Below are 5,972 nucleotides of genomic sequence, written 5' to 3'. Positions count from 1 at the left end.
ATACCAATTCAAATATTCACGGGCTGATTAGAAGCTCCAAGACAGAAGGTACACCTTCTTACCCCTTACATGTAGTTTCAGAGTCTTTCATACTGTAAGCAGTCAATAAATGTTATTGTTGCTATTGTAAATACCACAGCAAAGAAACTTTATTTTTTTTTCAATCCTAGAACCCCAGTAACTAGAAGTGTGAAAAGCAGCTGGTAGCCACTCAATAAATACTGAATAAATGAACATATAGCCTTAGTAAATGTGGATGGAAGCTTAGAATCCTTACCATTCTTTTCAATCAATTTGATCCTCTTTTGTTTCAGTCAGGGTTCAACCAGAGAAACAAAATCAGTAGGAGATAAATATATTGATAGATTAATGGCAAGTAAATGGTTTAAATGATTGTGGGGTGTAGCTAGGCAGGTCTGTCAGGAAAAAAAAAATGGTTGGAATGACTACTCAACAACCAAAAGTAACCCAATATAAAAATGGGCAAAATACGTGAATAGGCAATTTTCTAAAGAAGAAACATAAATGGCCAATAAACCCATGAAAAGATGCTCAATATCATTAGCCACTAGGGAAATATAAATCAAAACCACAGTAGGTACTCCCTTTGGCAGCATATATACTAAAATTGGAACATACAGAGAAAATTAGCATGGCCCCTGTGCAGGGATGACTCACAAATTCGTGGGAAGTGGTCCACATTTAAAAAATACACACGATGAGATGTCACTTCATATCCACTAGGATGGCTACTGTTAAAATAATGGAAAATAAGTTTTATCAAGGATGGGGAGAAATAGGAATCCTTGTACATTGCCAATGGGAATGGAAAATAGGGCCACTACTGTGGAAAATAGTTGGGTAGTTTCTTGGAAATTTAAACATAGAATTACCACATGGCCTGGCAGTCCCAATTTTAGGCTTTAATCATTAGTGAAATGCAGATCAAAACCACAAGTTACCTCTTCACACCGCTAGGGTGGCTATTATTACAAAAGAAAAAGGAGACAAAAATAACCAGTTTTTAGATTATAACTAATGAAATTGAAAACGGAGTCAAACAGGTATTTGTACACTGAGTCCCTAGCAGTATTAGTCACTATAGTTAACAGGTGGAAGCAACTCACGCATCCAACAGCTGGATGGAGAAATAAAACGTGGTATATCCACACGGTGGAATATTATTCAATCTTAAAAAGACAACATAGGTGACCCTTGAAGATATGGAGTGAAATAAGCCAGACAAGGACACACAAATGATTTCATTATATGAAATCCCTAAAATAAGAAAATTCATAGAGATGCAAGAGAGATTACAGGTTACCATCGGACAGGGAGCAGAGGAACAAGGGGTCAAGAACGGGGTTATTGCTTAATGGGTAAGGATTTCTGTTCGGGGTAATGGAAAAGTTTTGGTAATGGATGATAGCGATGAGAGTACAATATTGTAAAAGTAATTAATAGCCCTGAATTGCACAAATGAATTTGGTTAAAATGGGAAATTTTGTATTGTATATATGTTATCATATATATACTTATATATATATATATATATATATATTTTTTTTTTTTTTTTTTTTTACATGGGCAGGCACCGGGAATCAAACCTGGGTCCTCTGGCATGGCAGGCAAGCATTCTTGCCTGCTGAGCCACCGTGGCCCGCCCATCATATATTTTTTTAAAAGTCTGTGTGATAATTGGTTTCAATATTTGTTCAGTTTCCAAAGGCTTCCTTATGCTTCTTTTGTCTGCTTCATCTTTGTACAGCTTGAGGTGGGACTGACCTCCGAATTCGAGGCTTCCTTCAGCCCCTCCTTGAGGGGATTTCACACACACACGCTCTTTAGCTCCCACAGGCTCCTTTCTCTGGTTTCTCTGATTAGAAAGATGGATTTTTCCCAGAGTTTAAGCCTATTGTGCCATCACACAGTTCTCTGCTGCTGGTGCCACCAGCACACAGCAGCAGGAGGGAAAAGAGAAGAAATAATTGAGGTTCATTTCTGTAGTCTCAAGACAACAGCAGCCGGTTCTCCTGGAGACTCTAGCCAGAGAGACCCTCTAGCCAGGGTCTCTCAACGTCTTACACGCCTGTTGTGTTGGGCAGCTCCGGGCTGTGGCCATGTCTTCGGGGGCAAATGGTGGGTGAAAAGGGTAAGGAGAAGCTGATGGGACTGCCCTAAGCCCCTACACACGGGTCACCTCTTTCCCCATCCCCTGCCTGGAAGGAGTGGGGCTCAGGGCCAGGCCCAGGCGCAGACCTGCCCCACTCTTGGCTCTACTGAGCTCACCCCACCCTCACCAGCACCAGGCACAGATGAAGATTCAGAAAGGCAAAAAACGAGAGTGAAAGCACAGCAGGACTGCAAGGGTCCTGGGTGGGAACCAGGGTGATCTACGAGGCACACGAGGGGCTTTGAGCGATGGGAACATTCACTGCCTTGATTGGGTTGGTGGCTATACAAGTGTTTACGTTTGTCAAAACACACTGAACTTTACACTTAAAACTGGTGCATTTAATTGTTCATAAATTATCCCTAAATAATGCAGATTAAAAAAAAAGACACACTTTATATGCCTCAAAAGGGCTAAAATTAAAAGGATGCAAGCACTTACTGTTGGCAAAAATGTGCAGCAGCTGGAACGCTCAGGCACTGCTTGCTGGGGATAAATTACCGTAACCCACTTACAAACAGTTCAGCCCCATGTACAAAAAAAGCTCAGCTACAGGATGCTGAAAGGTTTTAAGATATGAGGTATTTGAGAGAAAGAAAAGTAGATGAAATGATTTTAAGTGAGTGTGCTTTATTGGTTGCGCTCCCGGGCAGAGCTCACCGAACCCAAGATGGAGTGAGGTGAGTCTGCGCACGGGCTTTGGCGCGTGCAGTTTTTAAGGGCAGGGGTTCGGTGATGGCATGAAAGGGGCGGCACATTAAACAAAGGATTATTATGCCAGTGGGTTGAGCAGCGGGTGGTAAAGACCTTGGTTGTAACGATTCATCTCCGGTTCGGAAGTAACTTCAGGAGTCCAGCCATAGAGCCCTCCCTTATTCCCCCGACCTAACAGATACCCTACTCCACTCACTCACCGTGTGTTCCCAATAGAAGAACCACCCAGACGCCTTCCCGAGATGAGGCCGGGAGAGAGAGGGGCCAGAACACTGCGGAGCTTCTGGTTATGAGACCTCTTCGGGGCCACCTGCACACTCGCCAGGGGGAGAAGAGCCAGTCCTCCCCCCCACCCTGCTTCTGCCTAGAGACACCCTCCCCCGTGACGGTACTCTCAGAAATAAGCGAGGGTGACCCCCAGGCCCCAAAGGGCACCTGCGCCTTTGCGGAGCTGCTGCTGATGTGGCCCACTCGATTTCCGCCCTTCAGGGTCCGGCGAGCCAGGCAGCACGGTCTCCTGCCCCTGCGGCCAAGCCGCTCCTCTCGGGCAGTCAGAATGCCACCCCCCCCCCCACCCCCGACATCTCTGACGTTCCCTCTGGGCCCGTGGGAAGGGGGCACTCCCTGTCCCGGCTGGAGCCGCCACACCTCCCCGCGGTGCCCGCCTGGCGGGTCCCAGAGGCAGCGCTGAGGACAAGCCTGGGTCCCGGAAGGGCCACGCCAAGCAGCGGCCCCGGCTGCCCTTGCTGGACACGCGGCGCGAGACAGGACTCACGTGCCGCCAAAATCTGCCAGGTCACCGCGGGTCACCCCAGCCAGGGCGTCGGGGCTCGAGGTGAAAACCGTCGCCCACGGCTCGCAGCGCCTAGTGCCGCTCAGTGCAGCGGCCTATGCCACCACCTCTTCACTTTTGGGCCCTCATTCAGCGCTCCAAACAGGTTCAAGGCCACGCATCCGTTCCAGCCCCGTCCCCCTACTCCTTCACCACGGCCCCACTAAAGCCCAGAGGCAGCAGTGCCAGAGGGGCCCCGGACTTTCACCGGCTCTCTCTTCACGCAAAAACTTCCTTTCTCGGCTTCCTGCAAGCAAATTTTAAACTGTCTTCCCTTTGCCCTGGCACTTTGGACTAAAATAAAACAAAACAAAAACAGTCCCTCTCCCTGAGGCTAAATGCATTCTACTGAAACTATTTATTTCTGGTTTCTTCCAGGTTTAGCACTGTCAAATATCCCTTTTCTCTCCTGTGTTTTTAGTCTTTTCTTACTCAGTCCTTCCAGCAATGTGTGGACTGTCTCATCTCTCTGCAGACTTCAGCCTATGTCGCTGACCCACCGCAGCCTCCTCTTTCCTTCCCTTCACCTTGAGCTGCCCTAGGAAGGCCTAGGCTCCTGGGAAGTCCACTGCTCCCTCCCAATCCCCCAGGGCCATCCAGTGACCTGGAGCAGATGCCTGAGGAAAGGGGTGAGATGAAGTATGAGGCCTCTCCCAGAAGCAGGCTGGGACTTGTGGCCCCCCTGGGAGGGTCCCACTTCTGCATGTCCTGCAGGGACCTACTGGAGGCAGGCAGGAGCAGGAGGGTAGAGGAGGGTAGAGGAAGGAGCAGGAGGGTAGAGGAGGGTGGAGGAGGGTAGAGGAGGGTGGAGGAGGGAGCAGGAGGGTGGAGGAGGGAGTAGGAGGGTGGAGGAGGGTAGAGGAGGGAGCAGGAGGGTGGAGGAGGGAGCAGGAGGGTGGAGGAGGGAGCAGGAGGGTGGAGGAGGGTGGAGGAGAGAGGGGAGCAGGAGGGTGGAGGAGGGAGCAGGAGGGTGGAGGAGGTGGAGGAGGGTAGAGGAGGGAGCAGGAGGGTGGAGGAGGGAGCTGCTGCCGCGGGCAGCACGGGGAACACAGCCCAGACTGAATGGCCCTCTACTGTTGGCTTAGAAAATGGAGGAGGGTACCACAAGCCAAGGAATGCAGGTGGCCCCTAGGGGTGGCCTGGGCTGACAATCAGCAAAGAGGAACCTCAGCCTACAGCAAGGAACTGAAGATGGCCAACAACCTCAGAGTGAAGAAACAAGACCATCTCATTTGTCTTTCTGTACCTTTCACAGCTCCATTTTTGCAGATGGGTTAAAACTATCTGTGGGAGAGTAGTATCTAAGGGTACAGAAGCAAGATGGCTTGCTTTAGAAAATGCCAAACAGGCTGTGCTGGTTTGAAATGATGTAAGTACCCTAGAAAAGCCATGTTTTAGTCCTAATCCCATTTTGTAAAGGCAGCCATTTCTTCTAATCCCCATTCAGCACTTAATATTTGAAAATGTAATTAGATCAATTCCCTGGAGATGTGATTTACTAGAATTTTATTGAGGATTTTTGCATCTATATTCATTAAAGAGACTGGTTTATAGTTTTCTTTTTTTGTAATGTCTTTGCCTGGTTTTGGTATGAGGGTGATGTTGGCTTCATAGAATGAATTAGGTAGTTTTCCCTCCACTTCGATTTTTTTGAAGAGTTTGAGGAGAGTTGGTACTAATTCTTTCTGGAATGTTTGATAGAATTCAGATGTGAAGCCGTCTGGTCCTGGACTTTTCTTTTTAGGAAGCTTTTGAATGACTGATTCAATTTCTTTACTTGTGATTGGTTTGTTGAGGTCATCTATTTCTTCTTGAGTCAAAGTTGGTTGTTCATGTCTTTCCAGGAACCCATCCATTTCATCTAAATTGTTGTATTTATTAGCGTAAAGTTGTTCATAATATCCTGTTATTAACTCCTTTATTTCTGTGAGGTCAGTAGTTATGTCTCCTCTTCCATTTCTGATCTTATTTATTTGCATCCTCTCTCTTCTTCTTTTTGTCAATCTTGCTAAGGGCCCATCAGTCTTATTGATTTTCTCATAGAACCAACTTCTGGTCTTATTGATTTTCTCTATTGTTTTCATGTTTTCAATTTCATTTATTTCTGCTGTAATATTTGTTATTTCTTTCCTTTTCCTTGCTTTGGGATTAGTTTGCTGTTCTTTCTCCAGTTCTTCCAAGTGGACAGTTAATTCCTGAATTTTTGCCTTTTCTTCTTTTCTGATATAGGCATTTAGGGCAATAAATTTCCCT

At 46.8% G+C, this 5,972-nt stretch overlaps 1 non-coding gene across 1 annotated transcript; it reads left to right on the top strand.

The window, feature by feature from the left end:
* The first annotated feature begins 598 nt into the window (after nt 1-598).
* On the top strand, nt 599-706 carry LOC143660447 (U6 spliceosomal RNA). The gene has a single exon (XR_013164048.1). It is a non-coding gene; the product is annotated as a U6 spliceosomal RNA (small nuclear RNA).
* Nucleotides 707-5,972: the final 5,266 nt, after the last annotated feature.

The sequence above is a fragment of the Tamandua tetradactyla genome, chromosome 16, assembly GCF_023851605.1.
Source record: "Tamandua tetradactyla isolate mTamTet1 chromosome 16, mTamTet1.pri, whole genome shotgun sequence".
NCBI classification, from domain to species: domain Eukaryota; kingdom Metazoa; phylum Chordata; class Mammalia; order Pilosa; family Myrmecophagidae; genus Tamandua; species Tamandua tetradactyla.
This window is presented reverse-complemented; position numbering and strand designations above follow the sequence as displayed.